Source organism: Malaclemys terrapin, chromosome 2 (genome assembly GCF_027887155.1).
Source record: "Malaclemys terrapin pileata isolate rMalTer1 chromosome 2, rMalTer1.hap1, whole genome shotgun sequence".
Taxonomy (NCBI): domain Eukaryota; kingdom Metazoa; phylum Chordata; order Testudines; family Emydidae; genus Malaclemys; species Malaclemys terrapin.
In genome coordinates this window covers 155,089,339-155,108,197 of record NC_071506.1, presented here as the reverse complement: position 1 = coordinate 155,108,197, position 18,859 = coordinate 155,089,339, and the positions used below count along the sequence as shown (strand labels likewise).

Sequence of the window (18,859 nt, the reverse complement as noted above, 5' to 3'; positions counted from 1 at the left end):
CACAGCATGGCTGCAGCTGGCCCAGGTCAGCTCACTTGGGATTGTGGGGCTAAAAACCACTGTGTAGACATTCAGGCTTAAGCTGGAGCCTGAGTTCTGGGTGTGAGGGTGCCCCCCATCAGGCTTTATGGAATATGCTTATAAATGTATATATGACATAACTAGAATATGTTTTATGCTACAAATACCATGTAACATATCTATGTAAAGGTTATGATCTACTGAATACATTCATCCTGATTGTATGCATGCATCATTTTTTGTACTTGAAGTTAGGAATACTGGCTGTATACTTGCTTGATTTCTATTGAGAAAGGAATGTGCAAATTAAATGCCCAATCAAGAACTACTTAAGACAACAATGAACTTGGAGATGCCAATCCACATCGGAGCCTTCCCAGGAATGTGGCTTGGCTGGTAAGAAACTCAGTCATGCATGGACACGTGATTTGCCCATGGGACTCCAAAACTCCATCTTGGAGCTGGACTTTGCATAGGAGAGAGGAGGGGGTCTCCACCCACAAGAGAAAGTCTACTTAAACCCCTGGGAGACCCCTCCATTTTGTCTTCAGCTGGCTAAAGAGAGAGCCTCTCCACCCCCAAGGATACCTGAAAGGAACTGGAACAAAGGACAGTAACTACAGGGGCTGTGAGTGATTGCTGGACCCAGACCAGAAGGAGACTAGTTTGTAAAAGAAAGTATACTAGGTAAGGTTTTGATCTGTATTCAGTTTCTTAGACATAGACCTGCATGTTCTATTTTATTTTGCTTGATAATTTGCTTTGTTCTGTCTGTTACTACTTGGAACCACTTAAATCCTACTTTCTTTATTTAATAAAATCACTTTTCACTTATTGATTAAACCAGAGTATGTATTAATACCTGGGGGGGGGGGGGTGGCAAACAGCTAGAGGGCGAACAATTTATGAGTTTACCCTCTATAAGCTTTATACAGGCTAAAACAGATTTATTTGGGGTTTGGACCCATTGGGAGTTGGACATCTGAGTGTTAAAGACAGGAACACTTTTGTAAGTTGCTTTCAGTTAAGCCTACAGCTGTTAGGGGATGTGGCTCAGACCCTGGGTCTGGGTTTGCAGCAGGCTAGCAGGTCTGGCTCAAACCAGGCAGGACACTGAAGTCCTAAGATGCCAGGGCAGGAAAGCAGGGGCAGAAGTAGTCTTGGCACATCGGTTGGCAGCCCTGAGGGGTTTTCTGTGATCCAATATGTCACACTGGAATCCTCCACATTCACAGGGTTTCAGAGCCAAAATTCTACACCGCAATTTTTCAGCCCTGTGAGCACAAGTACCATGAGCCCAAGTCAGGGTTTTTTATTGTGTGTAGATGTAGATATACCCTTAGCAAGAGAGCTTTGCTGGAGCTTAATTTCCCTGCCACACCTGTCTGTCTGCCTTACCAGCAAACTCCTTGAGACTCTATCAGACTAAACCTTGCCTGGCAGATAACATTCAGTGAACCTCAGTTCTCCAGAGCTGTCTTTGGGTAGTGTCCAGTCCCTCTCCCTGTACACTCACAGAAATCACATCTGTTACCTCCAAAGAGACAGCACACACACACACACTAGCCTATTAGCCGAGCCAAGTACACACTTTTTACCTTAATACACAGCAGTGAGATGGATTATAGTAAAACTAAGAATAAGTATAATAAAGAACAGAGATTTAAATGATAGTAAGCGAGAGAAAAAGAGACAGATATGGTTATAAACAAAACAAAAATAACAGTTTCTAGTATCTAAAACTTAACTTTAGCAAGCTACAATATTTACCTAAGCAGCTTTCTAATTTACATCAAGCTGTCAGCATCTCCTGCCCCTGAGGCAGAAGGATCCACAGTTCACAAAATCAGAGGGTGCTGACCACTTTGTCGCCCAAGTGATGGATACTGAAGGGATTCTGTCCCTTTCTTTTTGTGGTCCTATAAACCTTTGAAATGTATTCCTTTGAAGTGTATACTCCAGACAGATTTCTTCTTTCCCACTGGTGTGCAGATGCCAGGATGTTTTCCTCATCCTCTGGTCAGTTTCCTTTTTTCAATTGGCTTCCTCAGTTTGTTTACCTTAGATGTAAATGTACTTTCATTGCCCTTTGCTTGTAATCAAGCAATGTGCAAATCGATATTCATTTGTCTAGGACAGGCTTGTTTATCAGCTGCCTTCAAAACATTTTAAGAACACGAAACCCCTTCAGTTCATCAGTAGCACACATAGGATTACCAGGACTATATGGCCTTGTAAACAGTTGCACTCACCCACATAACACACTGGTGTGAGATCATGGCACTGCATGAGTCTTTGCCTCTAGTACCCCCTTTGGTTTTGCAATGGCCACCACTTTGGTCTTGCCAGGCCTGTTTCTGTTCATGAATTCTGTGGCTCAACATTCATGGTAGGTCATGTTTTAAGTTCAGTCCCCTTCCAGGGTAACAAAAGTCCAACTAAAAGTCCAAGCAAGAGATCCTTTCACTTCTCTTAGACTACTCCTCAACCTGTCTTCTGGGCTCAATCCTCAGCCCCAGCCTTGGCTCAGCAGTCCCTGTGGCTTCTAAGGGAACCCTATTGTCAAGGCTGATTCCCCACTCTGGCATTTTGAGTGCAGAAGGTGGGGGGCCTGCAAGGATCCTAAAAATTAATACTGGCCACTCCAGGCTTGTATTAAACTCCCAAGGTTACAGCTTTTCTCTTACCTTGGATTGGTAGATGCTGCCACCACCCAAGTGTAGAACCCCTTTGAGAGCCCAGGAAGGCACACTTGGGAATTCCTTCTTCTGGGGTACCCTCAAGCCCTTTCACCACCCCTCCAGGGAAGAGCTGAGAAAGAAGAAAAAAAAAGGAAATCAGCTGTTGCCACCAGCTGATTAAACCACATATGCACAAACCTCTTAAGACACAAAAATCCAATTCTGGTCTTAAAAAGGGTAAATTTTATTAATAAGAAAAGAAAGAAAATACATCTGGGAACTCATGCTATTGCTAGATTTTAAAAGAGCAATTACAAGGATTAAGCACCAAGAATAGCTTTCTTGAGGTACAGCTTAAAGGTTACAAGCAAAACAAAAGCATCAGGGTTAGCACAGAAGAATCCACAAGCCATAAAGAAATAAACCTAATTGTGTCTTCCTAGACATTTCCTGATCTACTTACATATCTGGAGTTTTAATTGAGTAGTTTCTAGATATGATACTGAGGATTTTTTCATACCTGGCCCAAGCTTCTTACAACATAGCTCTGCCCTGTCCACCTCTCCCCAAGAGAACAACAACAGACAGACAAAAGGGGAGTCTTTTCTCAATTTTAAGAAGTTCTAGCCTTCCCATTGGCTCTTTTGGCCAGATGCTCACTCACTTTCTTTTACCTATGCATAGCAGTGAGACTTTTTAACCCTTTACAGGTAGAGCAATTAGAGAGCAGCTACTAAGAGGGATTTTATAGCTACTGACTGGCTGGGTGTCCATAAAAGGGAGATACCTTCCCCCACCCCTTCATTTATCACACCTGTGTTAAGAGCTAGGCCTGCTCCTTTTCCCAGACCCACTTCCTACTTCTAGGCCCCTGGTTCTGTTTGCAGAAGCCTATGGGTACTATTCAGCCTCTTCTCTGGTTTCCAGGGCTCTCAGGCTTCTCCTAGCTCAAACAAGCTCCATGTTACCTCCCTGGAATTCTGACCCACAGAGCTGCCTCTCTGGGCCTTGCCCCTCTTCCAGGGACTAACTCTATCCCTGCGGCCCTCTTTGGCCTATCTTCATCAGGCCCAACTCAGAGAGGGATAATTCTTTACCTCCTCTCTCCTGGGTTTCCTTCCTCTGACTGAGTTCTCCCTGCTCTCTCTCTCTCTCTGTAGTCTGCCCCCAACCTTCCACAGCTGGATTGGAATTGGCAATTAAACCACCAGATCAGAATCAGCTGAAGTCTACTGCTAAGTCACAGGTAAGGCTGAACGAGATTCCCCTTAAAGGGCCAGCCTGTGACAGGCCCTTAACATTGAAACAGATTTTCAGGGCCACATTTTCAAAATTAGGTGGGTGCAGATGTTTCCACACAGAAAAGAATGCACACTAAATACTGCACATGCACATGCAAATAAGAAGCTAAGTGGCACATGTGCATGCAAGTAACTGTATTGGTGTGGGCAAATCTGGGGGGAAATTCTCACAGAATCTTTACTAAGGCAAGCTCACCCTCATTTCAAAGAAGAACTTACCTGAGTAAGGACATCAGGATGTGACACATGATGCTGATGTAAATAAATTAGGTATCCTCAGATATCTGTAAATACCTAACATGAAAAAATTGTCTCTGGTTTATTCTACTATGGACAGGAGTCTTTTAATAAGACGATGAAAATGCATGAAACAGTAATTCTGAAGAGCAAAAGGAGTACCACTTAAAGATGAAGGAGCCCTAGAGAAAGTGTAAATGATATCTCATGAGCTATGTTCAAAAGGCTAAGGGAGGGGAATTATAAGTATTAATCACCCCTATTGATGGAAACAGTGTGTTAAATTGTATATTCATCTGTGTGGTGATGTTAATTAGCCAATTAATTCTTCTAACATTTGCAACTTTCAAAACTGTCAGCCTTGGACTTTTCATTGTACCCGAGGCCATTTTGGAAGGCTAAAATAAGTAGAAAAAGCCCCTTTGAGCACAATCATAGCAGGAATCATATACCAACAGCTTTCTAGTTTTGTCATCTCATCAACTGAGAAACATGCAATGGGGTCTCTCTGGACCAGGAGGGGAGCACATACCATTCCATGCATCATTGCTACTTGTGGCAGGAAATGTCAGAACTGTGTATCAGTGTGTGAACAGCAGCAAATAGATAGATCATGAATGTATAAAGGACAAGTGTACTAGTTACAAATGCAATAATGAGTCATAAATATGGATAAACTAATAGGAACAGAAAATGTGTCAGGTTGAAGGCATCAGGGTCAGTGCCAAGGCTGAACCACAGCTCAGACAGCCAGTGCAAGGATTTGTTGATAAGCAGTGAGTGTTTCTGGAAAAAAGAAATTTTAACAGGGAGCTTCACTAATTGAATATTTGTTTGAGGATGATCAATTGTTTCTCTAAGTCTATTGTGAATTTTGGGTATTCATGTATGTAATAAAAAGCATAAGAGAAATCTGCCCTCAGATATTTCCAAGATTGGCATGGTTAAAGGAAATTTATTCTGTAATGCAGTGTTTTTATATCAGGAACATATTTAAGATCACTAATAATGTTCTCTGTTTTCTTCTCTGTTCAGACAATGATTTAAAGCACACAGCTGCTAGTGGTGCTTATACAGAAGCTTAGGGAAGTAAACTGGGTTTGAACTTTGCCCCACTGGGTACTGCACCTACTGTCATATATTGTTACTGATTTCCATAGCATGCTTCTCTAAGGTGTGGCAATGCATAATAATTCTAATTTATAAATGCATTTTTAAGATTGAAAGATATGAACCTCAGCCTAGTGCAGGTTCACTTGAAAAGTGGACAGTTGCCAAACTGATCAAGAAGAAGGAGCCAATCAGCTGTACATCATGTTTACCAGGAAGCAATTACAGTCAAAAGTCTCACAGATACAAACTGCCTTCACAAAGTCTTACTGTAACTTAGTGTGACAAGGATGCTCTAGTGAGATATAGACGGGTACAGTAGGACAACTCACTATATCTCCACCAGTCACTTGTAATTGAATAGTTTTTGTATAAGTTATATGACTCTTGTATGAACATTATATTTTTAAGAACTAGTTCCTTTGCTGGTTAAACCAACTTATGTGTATTTTCTTGACCAGAATTGCACACAGTATTCCAGATGAGGTCTCACCAGTGTCTTGTATAATTGAACTAACACTTCCCTGTGTCTACTTGAAATACCTCACCTGGTGCCTCCTTGGACTGCATTAGCCTTTTTTCATTGCTGCACAGGCTCATAGACATCCTATGACCAGCCAGTTCACCCAGGTCTTTCTACTCCTCTGTCACTTCAAACTGAAACGTCTCCAGCTTATAGCAAAAATTCTTGTTGTTAGTCCCTAAATGCATGACCTTGCACTTTGCACTATAAAATTTCATCCTATTTCTGTTACTCCAGTTTACAAGGTCATCAAGCTCTTCTTGTATGATATTCCGGTCCTCCTCCTTAAAGAATAATCAGATAGGGCAGGTAGGGCTTGGACAAAGGCTTTAGATGTATCTCAACAAAATGTGCCAAGAATTCTCTTGGCTTTTCCAATGAGTGCAGTGCTCCAATCATCTCCAGGTGGATCCTGAGACTAACCTAGAACATGGAGAATTTGAGCTTTAATCAACCCCTGCTCTCTTTTCCATAACATCTTGCACAACTGTCCTTATAGCAACAGGATTCCAGAAGCATGACAAGGATATAGCATTACAGCTTTGCTTATGTCTCTGCAAAGTCTCCTGGGCTGGTTCCATCTCATTGCTCCCGTCATCATCACTCAGATATCAAAGGGGGCAAAGCAAACTATGGAGGGCCATAACAGTTTTTAAAAAGTACTAGAAATACTGATAGTAGCATGTAGGCCAATCATTATTTCCTGAATACAAGCATATGTCAATTAAAAGGGCACAGTGTATAGCTCAGTACCTGTAAGGAGATTGTTTCAAAGAATTAAAACAGGTTTTAAACTCTCTCTCAGCAGCATCAACAAGATGCATAAGTCTGTAGTTAATCAGCTCATGGAGCATAGCTTTTGTGTTACCTTACTGCTAGAACCATCATAATTAATAACATTCACAATATCTGAAGAATTCATTTATTTAAGAAAACACAGCATGCGCCTAGCCTTATGAAAAAGCAACTTCACTGAAAGCACTTACAGTCAGGGCACTAATCATGCAAGTAACAAGAAAAGAGCATCTTGCAACACCACCTGGTACTCCATCCTTGCTTACATGAGTTAACACTGACAACGACAGCAGGGTCCATTCAGCATTGTCCAGAATTGGGCAAAATTCCTGTAGTCAACACTGGTCCCTAAGAAGACACAATACAATAGTGTAGCAAGTCCTTTATAATAACATACCAAGTACAAGTTATGGAAGTATAGAAATGTAAAGTATTGCAAAGGAAGTTAGAGGAAATGCTATTTGTAGGCTGTAGAATCTGTGGCTGCACTGTCTTGGGGGTATCACAAAGTTAGATCGGGACAGAGGAACCTCTCCTGGCTAGCTGGTGATAATACCAACTTCCTTTATTGTAACACAGGGAGACACTATCTCAGTTCCTATGGCCTGACCAATACATGAGTGGGGGAGAGGAATAAAAACTGTATTGGACTAAAATAAAATAGCGTGACTTATATCCATGAGGACAGGGTGAGGCACAAAATGCTGCATCACTGGGTCCATGGACAGAAAAGTATTTAAATCCTTTGTCACCAAGAATCCTAGAGGGCCCATGTGAATAAAAATGTATCTTCTGAGACAGGGGTAGGCAAGCTATGGCACACGTGCCAAAGGCGGCACGCGAGCTGATTTTCAGTGGCACTCACACGGCCCAGGTTCTGACCACCGGTCCTGGGGGCTCCACTGCTGGCCTGGGGTACCAGCCACCGGCCCCCTGCCAACTGGAGTTCTGTCCGCCGGCCACGCTCAGCCTGCTGCCGGCCCCGGGTCCCGGCCACTAATCCTGGGGGCTCCACTGCTAGCCTGTAGTACCGGCTGCTAGTCCCCTGCCAGCCAGGGTTCCGTCCACCAACCCCACTCAGCCCGCTGCCGGCCGCTGGTCTGGGGAACTCTGCTGCCGGCCTGGAGTCCCAGCCACCGGCTTGGGGCTCTGCAGCCACCCCCAGCTGCAGCCCACTGGCCCCAGCCTGGAGCAGTGAGGGGTGCAGACGGGCAAAAGGGGGTGCAGCTCAGCACCCCCACCTTAAAAATTCTTCCAGCGCCTCTGTGCTGGGGTATTTTTAAGTCCTGATTTGCTGCTTACATCACTATCACGCCACGTGGAACAGCGCACTGCGTTTGATATTGAGATTAGAATGTACATGGAAGAACTGGAATCAGAATTTTCTGACAGATTTCAAGATTTCCAGCGACTTGGCCCAATGCTTTCTTTTCTAATTAAACCTGAAAAGTTCAGTGAAAGCGACTTGGATTTGTCTGTATTTCAGTGGATGGGTGTTGAAGATTTCGAAATGCAGCTCATTCAGTTAAAAAGCTCAGAATTGTGGGCATCAAAGTTTGGAGCTCTGCGGAGTGCACTTGAAGCTACTGAAAGAGATCATGGGGCCTCTATTCTGACCTGCTGGATGTCCCGGCCAGTGAAATTTAACTGTTTGAAGAAAATTGTGATTGCAATGCTTTCAGCATTTGGATCCACATACCTGTGTGAACAGGTATTTTCACACAAGAAATCTGTCCTCTGTCCGTCTCGGAGCTGGTTAACAACTGATCACTCAGAAGCCTGTGTACAGCTTAAAGTATCCAAATCCATGCCAGACATTGGAAAACTCAGCAAGGAAAAGCAAGGATCACACTAAACTGATAAGATCTGCATTTTAATTTAATTTTAAATGAAGCTTTTTAAACATTTTAAAAACCTTATTTACTTTACATACAACAATAATTTAGTTATATATTGTAGACTTATAGAACCAGACCTTCTAAAAACATTAAAATGTATTACTGGAACGTGAAACCTTAAATTAGAGTGAATAAACGAAGACTCGGCACACAACTTCTGAAAGGTTGCTGACCCCTGTTCTGAGATATACATTTTATAAGTGTGATGGTGGGCTCGGAAGGAAGGCTGGGCGGCTTAGTTGTTAGTGCACCTGACTTTCAGCCCCTTGCTTCTATCAGGGCAGTAGAGGTGCCTGTTCCTGATCTTAGGCTGAAAATCTTTAGCTTTCTACCCACACCTGGGCCTCTGCCCTCCACCCAGACCCTCCCTCCCTCTCCATCAGATCCCAGCAGGAAGCAACATCAGCAGGGTCATCCCTGTAGCACTTCTAAGTTTGCTTTCCTGGGCTACTTCCTAGACCCTGCAGGTTCTCAAAGGGGGTGTGGCTAGAGAAGGCACTGCCTGGGGGCCTTACCTGCTCTGTGGTCTCCTCTCAGACTCAACCTTCTGTTCTGGCTTCCCGGAGAAAGAGTCTTGCCTGCAGCCTGTCCACCACCCTTTGCCTGGGTTTCTGAGTTCCTTTTTAATCTACTCCTCCAGTCAGAACCTACTCAGCTGGCGAAGAGGGGCAGGGATATCTGGGGTCAGTATTGCCTTTTAATGGCTTTAGACCCAGTGTTGGGTTTGTATACCCCATCACAATCAACTAGTTTTGACAGCTCATGTATGAGAACATGGGCAACTGTTCCTGCTATACAAAACTTCAGTACCACAGTTTAGCTGAAGTGCCTCTACTGGCATGGGTGCTGGAACAATTTTTATAGTGGAGTGCTAATGATGGAAACCATGTATTTGGTGTTTGTTATTAGCACTTCAAGCAAGCACTCCTAATTCCAGGACTACTGCTGTCAGCTAGTGTCTTTTAGTGAATGCCTGTGTTCTTGCTTCCTACAATCACCAGGAAAATATAGCAGAAAAAGAGATTATATCCAAATGAAAGGAGCTTAGAGGACAGAGAGCATGAAAATGAAGAGATGCAAAATGTTCAAAAAAGTCATGGAATAAGAGTAACAAGCAATATGAGAAAACAGAATTAAAATAAAACTGCTCTTGTAGTGGATAAACATCTCAAATACAACTCTTCAGTGCAGAAAATAAATATTAACACGCGCAGGCTCCTGAAGCTTGTCACTTGACTGAGTTGTTATTTTTTTATCTCAAGCACATCTTGAAACCATGTTCCCAACAGTGATGGGCCAGTGACTAACCCACCAAGTTACAACCCACCAGTCTAGTGAATGATACTAAGTTTTATTCTGAGATTTCCAGTTCTGAGCCAACTGTTTCATCCCTTTTGACCTATGGAGGCGCTCTCATTTTTTAAATTAAGAATAATAACAAATGAATCATATGAGCTCTCAAGTCTAGTCTTTATTATCCATTTAAATGGTCTCCAGCTACCCTGAAATATTTAAGCTCATTTATGGGCAAAAGTTTTGACCTTCCAAATTCTATTCTTCAATTTGATAATGCCTGGATCATAACTGTAGATAATCATCCTTTATACTGTTTTTTTTTCCTTTTTGGCATTGTGTAATTGTGACTTTACTAGTGATCTGATTCCTGTCATATTTCATGTCACAATATTTAAATCTGTCATTTGATGTCTTTGTGCTCTACAATGCACTTACTCCTTTTATTGTAAAGCAAAGAACAGATACTCGAAACATTTCCTTCTTGTAGACTTCAATAAGAAAAAACTAGTCTGAGGTAGAACCCATGCGAAGTCCTGGAAGCTGAAGAAAAGATGTCTTTTTTTCTTCATAAGACGTTAACAATTCAGCAGCACTCTAGGGCAAAAGTTTTACTGCAACATTTAGAGAATTCTACTTTACAGAAGTTTTAGGAAGAGAAAAAACAACCCAAAATGGTTTCCTCTCTTTGGTTTACCTCAATCTCTACCTTTACACTTTTTCATCCTGAAATACAGTTCATTCCCTCCAGCAGAAAGAATGATAGGGATCTTGTGAAGGCATTTCTTCTTTGTTTCAATTTCCTTCCCTGGTGGTGCACTCCTTATACATATTATCCTTTGTGTGATGTGCTGCTGGAATTCCCTGCTTGTTCCCCGATTTTTATGTTATGTCTTCTAACTTCTGAACTCCTTTCTTACAAAAGTACCCCCCCCCCCAGAAAATAAAAATATTTCTGCCAATTTTATCAAGCCATTTCTGAAAACTTCTATAAGGTCACAGAAAACTCTTTTTTTTCCACTGAGAATAAGCCTCAATAATCCTAACCATTCCTTCAAACAGCAGGTGGTCTTTGCTGCTCTAACAGGAACTAGTAACCTTTCTGGGTAATGTAGTAATTGTTAACTTTTACAAAGCTTCTTCTCTACAAAGGCAAAAAAAGAAAAAGGGTTCCTCTGTGGACAAGACAGACTTCACTTCCATGGGCTAAGGCAGACATCAATAGTGGATGTCATTACAAAGTTTCCATTTTAATATTTGTCAAACTGCTAGTCACGCCCTCTCAACCTGCTCTACTTCTCAGTCAGAAATGTACATGATTATGCCAACTTTCTGAACTCATTGGCTTCCTGGCTATTCCTGGCTGCATTTCAATGCAGATAAAAATATAATGACATGCACACTAATGCGAACTCCATGGGAAGTACAATACCTCTACTGTGAATCACTGCAGAGACAATTTCTGAACTATGGTTGTATTCTTCATAGACGTGCAGACTCTGGAGATCACAAAACAGCTGTTGTTGCTGCAGGGATTGAAATAATTTTATCAGAATTATGCAAAAGTACATTACAGCAAGAGGAAGTGTCATTATTATTTGCCTGAAAACTATTTATTAGTAATAAGGGGAAAGTAAAAGAGCAAGGTTTTCCAGACTGACTGAAGAGCACTCAGTGCAAGTCTGTTAGGCATTTGTATGTATAAAAGTAACTTTAAGCCAACTATCCTCTACTGGGGCTACCAAATGCTGGGACAATCCTCTGCATAAATTGAAGCAGCTTGAAGGCTGCTCTGATCTGTACCAGATGCTAGTGTCTCATAGGAGACCATTTCAGGTGCTAGGGATCATCCAGACAAAGGCATATTTGGCCATGCTACCTTATCCCAGCCACACCCCCTACACCAGCAGATGCAGGCTCTAAGCACCTGAGAATACCCCTATTCCGGAGAGAGGTCAGATCGGTCTACTTGACAGCTGATTTGCAAAGCCACAAAAACAGTCACAGAATAAAGAATCAGAGTGTGAAAGTTTAATGGGTTTCCTTACTGTAAGGAAGTACTTTAATATTGATAAATTACTTCAAGGGGAGACAGGCTACATATACTTCAGAAATTCGGGATAACTATCTGCTGGATTCTGACTTGTGCGATTACAGAAAAAATAGATAAGAAGATATGAAGCTGTCTTTCTCTTAGGATCTTGGCAGAAGAAAGTACAGGTCTAGGAACTAAAGGTGAATTTTCTATTTATTTTCACTTGACTGACTCACAGACACTTATCCAAAATATTCAGTAGTTAATATGCAAATTATCCCTGGGACTAATCAGTCCCTAGCTTCTGTTCTGCAAGAGTTGCTAGCCAACAAAAAATTAATGGACCAAGTTCATACATACTTGGGATTAATTTGTCCTAATATCGCCAAAGTTACAGCCCTTCAATCACAGCAAATGTAGTGCCCACTATGGATGAAAGCATTACTGAGAGATCATGCTTCAAATAAAAATCATGCGTTTAAAAAATGTGAAGAAATAAAATTAACCTGCATTGACATTAACTGGTTAGTTTTTTGAGTTCTCAGACACCTGATTCAGTTTGTATTTTAGAAGAACATTAAATTACCTTGACAGGTCTTTTACATATTCTTCTAAACATTGAAATTAAGTAAGAGATTCAAGATTTACTAAATAGACCAATCATAAAGGAAGTTCATGTGTACAGGCTAGCAGTGTACGATGCAGTGTACGTGTATTAAAATCTCAGTTTATCAAACCACATTTTAATATGGAGTACTACATATTAAGATCAGTTATTTTAGGGAATGCTTTTGAAAAGTAGGTAATCCCAAAAAAGATTTTTAATAATATTTTTCCTTATTGGATGTCATGCCATTTATGGTGGAGCTGTGTTATCCATCACAACTAAAGATGGAACTTTTCTGAGGGCAGGATGCACCCAAGCTGATATTGGGAGAAAATTGGGACCAGATGGAAGCCATGCAAGAATATAGACACAGATAGACTTAGAACCAGATCTTGATCTCATTTACACTAGTTGTATCTTTATTAATTAACCTTGAAGTGATAGCCATGAACATACAGCCTGGGAACTAAATGGACAAAGATACAAGACCATGATTCTGTAGTATCACAGCGACACTTTCATGGTGAGGAACCTGTTTCTATTCTCTCCATTTGTTCTTGTACAATGACTTGACATACCATCACGGTATGAATTCTCGATGTTTCATTGTTTAGATTCAACTGTGGCTTCACCTAGAGTTAGAAGTGGTACCATAGTTTGTTGAGGTCTACACTTGTTAGATTAGATTCTATCATGGTCACACAGGCAACATAAAATTTACTCTACATGGAGTAGAAGCCCAGTGTACTTCCTGAGCCTACTGTTTACTATACATCTTTTTCACAGTTATATACCTCTTCCATGGTAGGGGGAGAATTTCTAATTCTTTAGGCAACTCTACATTTCATAGCCAGCATTATATAGACCCAACTCAAAGAGGAATAAATAAGTTAGAAAAAGATGAACCATTGTTCAGCCTTAATAATGGTATTTGTTTCAGGTGTCTATTTCCCTTTACACTGGTTTAGGTTTCAAGTATCAAAGGGGTAGCCGTGTTAGTCTGGATCTGTAAAAGAAGCAAAGAGTCCTGTGGCACCTTATAGACTAACAGACATATTGGAGCATGAGGTTTCGTGGGTGAATACCCACTTCGTCGGATGCTGCATCCGAAGAAGTGGGTATTCACCCACGAAACCTCATGCTCCAATACGTCTGTTAGTCTATAAGGTGCCACAGGACTCTTTGCTTGGTTTAGGTTTGTGGATTCTATAAAGATCACTTACTAGATCTCATCAAGATGAGAGGAAGTTCCTGGTATAGAAAAGCAGGACCCATTACAAAACAGAGTGTGATGCACTAATGTCTCAAGCAAGAGTAGACTGAAGTGGCCTAAAACGGAAAAGTTATGAAATGTTATAGAAGTTTACTAATCCTGCTTTTCCAGTGACTTGATCACACTCCACTCCCCCATTTATTATAGTTATATTTATCTAACCAGGGAATGGAAACAACACCATATGACTTATCACGCAAATGTAATGAATGGTGAGTACAGTAAGCACTGAGAGGCGACACGTAACATGCATTTAGCACTGGATTATGCACACACATGGTGAAGTGTTCCTTCAAAAAAAATCTTAGACAATTTTTTCAACATTAGAGTTTGTTCACAAACAGCTCACAAACAGGTTGTCCGTAACTGGCCACAAGTCGCTTTAACGAAGGCCATGTCTAGACTATCAAGTTAAGTCAACTTAAGTTATGTCAATGATCATCCACTGCTGTAATTAAACTGATTTTGCACATCCACACAACGCTCCTTGTGACAGCAGAGCAGATCCACAGTTGGTGCTCTTGCATTGACAGAGAGCAGTGCACTGTGGGTAGCTATCCCACTGTGCAACTTGACACCAACTGCCAGTGGGTGTTCTGGGAAGGGTTTGAAGTGCCTCATGGGGGCAGGATCAGTGTCCCATGCTGCAGTTTTCTCCATCCCATCATTCCATGAACTTCTGACTATGTTTCACCCTGCTATTCAACAGCCCCTGTGAACTGTATGTATCCTGCACTGCTCTGCAGTATTGTGATGAGCATTATGAACAAATGCGGCTGATCCTACAGTATTTCACGAGCTGTGAATCTGATAATGACTCCATGGTGTCTTCCCTGCTGTGTGCCATGGAAAGAAACAATTCAAGATTGCTTTTGGCATTCATGGAGCAGCGTCGCACAGTAGACAATTGGTTCTTGGCACAGAAAACAAGCACTGAGTGCTGGGATTGCACCCCTTGTCTGAGATGACTAGCAGTGGCTGAAGAACTTTTGGATGTGCAAAGACACCTTCCTAGAACTGTGTGAGGAGCTCGCCTCTACCCTCTGGTGCAAGAACTAAATGAGAGCTGCCCATATGGTGGAGAAGCGAATGGCAATTGCTATGTGGAAGCTGGCAACTCTGGGCTGCTACCAATCAGTCGTGAATCAGTTTGGAGTTGGAACTCCCCCATCGGGAGTTGTAGTGATGCAAGTGTGCAGGACCTTAATCACCTCAGGCTATGAGGGATGTGATTCTGGACAATGTGTGGGAAATAGTGGATGGTTTTGTGGCAATGGGATTCTCAAACTGCAGTGGGGTGTTAGATGGCACGCATATGCCCATTTTAGTCCCAACCCATCTTGCAATGAAGTGCATCAACAGAAAGGGCTACTTTTCTATGGTATTTCAAGTTCTTGTGGATCACTGGGATTGTTTCACTGACATCAACGTGGGGTGGTCAAGTAAGGTGAATGACACACACATCTTCAGAAACACTGGCCTGTACAGAAGCTGCAAGCAGGCACTTTCCAGACCAGAAGATTCCAGTTGGGGATGTGGAAATACCAATAGTGATCCTTGGAGACCCAGCCTACCCCTTGTTCCCATGGCTCATGAAGCCTTACCCCAGAAACCTTGACTGCAGCAAGGCGCTCTTCATCAGCAGGCTCATTAGGTGCAGAATGACTAACAAATATGCTTTTCATAGAATATCAAGGTTGGAAGGGACCTCAGGAGGCCATCTAGTCCAACCCCATGCTCAAAGCAGGACCAATTCCCAGACAGATTTTTGCCCCAGATCCTTAAGTGACCCCCTCAAGGATTGAACTCACAACCCTGGGTTTAGCAGGCCAAATGCTCAAACCACTGAGCTATCCCAACTCCCCAAAAAAACTGGCAGACAATGGTGCAGCATGACTGATAGCCCTCGGCATCTTCTGGGTGCTTGGCAGAAAATAGCGTACCACGACTGATAGCCATCATCGTCATTGGGAAGGCAGCGACTGGGGGACATACGGAGTTTCAGCCTCTGCAGTACGACGACGACGGATACCAGTCGCAATATACCATCTTCTACCAAAAGGCAAGGGGCTGCTGCTGTGTAGCAATGCAGCCCCACGTCTGCCAGCACCCAGATCGCTGATGAAGACTACCAGTCAGACTGCACCATCTACTGCGAAAAGGGAATTAGCTCCCTGAGCTTTGTGGCTGATTAAAGGTTTGCTAGTGCTGCTTTTTTTGGCAGGTTAGACCTCAATGAGGAAAATGTTCCCATGACCATGGCCAGGTGGGTTCAGCATAACATTTGTGAAGCTAAGGGGGAGAGGTTTCTGCAGGGGTGCAGCACTGAGGAGGTGCATCAGCTGGCTGCTGATATTGAGCAGCCAGATACTAGGGCTGTTGTAGGAGCTCAAAGGGGGGGCACTATTCAAAGGCTTTGAAGGAGCATTTTGACAATGAGCCCTACTAGTGTGTCTGTCTATATTGCTTTAAGCAGGCAGTGTTGTCTTGTACTATAGTATGAACCTTGTAATGATTGCTGTGTGTGCATAAATTTTACAATGCAAATGAACTGATTGCCACTCTGTATGAATTTCAGTAACAACCACCCTTTGTAGGAGACAAATAAAGATTCCTTTAAGTACTTATCTTTCAACAGCAATACAAACATTTCTGTGTTCTGCAAGGGACATGAAAATGAAGAGCACATTTTCAGATGGGCTTCTCTTAGTTGGGTATATGTCCAGCTGTCATTATGACACATGTCCCTCGGGGTGGAGTGCATGGGGTACTGAGACAGCCCGGGAACATGTGTGGAATGTGTGTGGGCAGGGCAAGGAAGGCAATTCTTTGTGGGTTGCAGGGGGCAGCAAACATGGATGTGTTCTGTCTGCAGTTCAATCGGGGACCTCAGCATGTCTGTCTGGTCTTGTAGCAGCTGTACCATCTGCTCCTGCCTGTTTCAGCTCCTGGCTATCCATACGCAGTTTCTCATTGATAGCCTGTCTGCTCACAATCTGCAACCATTGCAGCTCCTCCTAGGACATTTCTTCTTTACTCCTCTTGTTTTGTTGTGTTATCTGATGGGGCCACTCAGCTGGTGTGCAAGAGGAGACCATCAAGGGCACATCTGCAGAAGCTAAAGAAACAATAGACGCAGGCACTCTTGAATACACTCAGTCTTGATTCAAGCAAGTTAGAAACACCACTTTCTCCCTTCCCCTTGGCAGTACATAGCACAGCAGGAGCCCCAGCTATGGTGAGTTCAGCCCAAGGAGGAAGATGGGACTAAGGGTGGGGTATTTCAGTGGGGAATCACTACAAGTGCTTAGGGCCACTATTCTGAATACTGCCACCGTTTTCCACAGATGGGGAATGATAGCACCTGATATTTTGCTCCTGAGGGTAACTAAGGATGCAGCTCCTGCCTACATGTGGCTGCAGACCAGGTCTGTATGCTTCTAGCCTATGTGCTGCTTTGTTGCCTGCAGAAGTAATTGCTGATTGATGCGGTAAAGTTTCCTACAGTGGGGGAAGAAACAAGGCAATCCTCCCAAGAAACTTTTGGCAGAAGATTGCAGAGTAATTCCAGGAAAATTTCCTAGAGATCTCTGAAGGATTCCCAGGTCATCCTGATGTGCATCACTGAACTTTTCCGCAGGGCCCCCTCTGCCTAGCTGCATAGGGGTCTGAGAAGCAGATACAACCTGTGCCTGTGTTGGCTATTTCAATCCCTCTTCCACCCTGATTTAAAAAAAAAAAAAAAGCAGAGCTCTCCCTCATGTCTCCATGCAGTATCACAGTATATTGAGTATTTACCAGAGCTCCCCTCTCCTGTCAGGCTTGCCACACCACTGCACATCCCTGTTGCCTGTCCTCCATTCTCTTGCAACTCCACTTCTTCATCCACCATGTCATACTGGGGGTTCACTCCACTAGCCACTGTCTCCAGCCACCCCGAAGTATCCATGGGACTTTTGTCAATGGAGGTGGGGTCACCACAAAGGATGGCACTCAGCTCCTTGTAAAAGCGTCATTTCTTTGGTTATAAACTAGATTGATTGGCCTCCGTTGCCTTCTGGTATGCCTGCCTCAGTTCCTTGATTTTGGCATGGCACTGCTGCATGTCCCTATCATGCCCTTTCTCCTCTATGCCACAAGCAATCTGCCCATAAGTATCAAAATTCCTGTGACTGGAGATGAGCTGTGACTGCAAAGCCTCCTCGTCCGACAGACCCAGCAGATCCAACAACTCCGGTGTACTCAAGGCAGGAGTTTGTTTGCTGTGGGGAGCCAACATGGTCAGCCCAGGCAGAAGCTATCTGAGCTCTCCACACCAAGCAAACAGGAAGAGGAATTTCAAAAATTCCCAAGGCTTTAAAGGGGGAAGGTGTAGCTGGCTGTAGGGCAGCAGAGTTCAAACTGATGACCAGGGCAGTCACAATGGGTATTGAGAGACACCTCCTGGAGGCCACTTAGGATGACATAAGCAATGCAGTGTCTACACTGATGCTGCATCATTCTAATTAAGTTGCCATAAATGCTATGCCTCTCATCAAGGTGGTTTTATTATGTCAGCATAGCAGGATTGTTAAATCGACAGAAGGAGCATTGCAGTGTGTACACCTCCACAGTTAGACCAACGTAAGCTGCCTCATGTCGACTTAACTGTGTAGTATAAACATGGCCTCAGGCTCATAACACATCCATCAGAGCACACACGCCTATCAACTCGTTATGTAAAAGCTATATAAATATGCAAGGCTACGTTTTTATTATGTACTTTGTACAGTAAATGTGAATAGGATACCTTAATCCTAACAATTTTATACCCTTCCTTTTTATCCTTGGAGAGTTAATCCGAAGGCATTTAAGGGCTGATGCGCTAAGAATAGCATTTAAGAAACCTATAATTATAAGCTTTAGATCTTCATTTTATTTTGTAGAATTTTTTAATATTCTACAACAATGTTTCCTTTCAAGTTTCTAATTCACTTATACAAGAGAACATTTGACATCAAATTTTTCTGCATTAACATTTCTGTAAAATCGATACAGGATATGTGAAAGACAAAAATGTAACCTTGGACTTGCTGGAAACTGAAG

At 42.7% G+C, this 18,859-nt stretch overlaps 1 long non-coding RNA gene across 1 annotated transcript in view; it reads left to right on the top strand.

Annotated features, from left to right (window-relative positions):
* The first annotated feature begins 509 nt into the window (after window positions 1–509).
* LOC128830803 (uncharacterized) overlaps window positions 510–18,859 on the top strand; it is an 80,237-nt gene continuing 61,887 nt past the window's right edge. The window contains exons 1-2 of the long non-coding RNA XR_008443689.1: window positions 510–708; window positions 3,863–3,948. This is a non-coding gene — a long non-coding RNA (uncharacterized LOC128830803). The remainder of the gene's footprint in view (window positions 709–3,862; window positions 3,949–18,859) is intronic.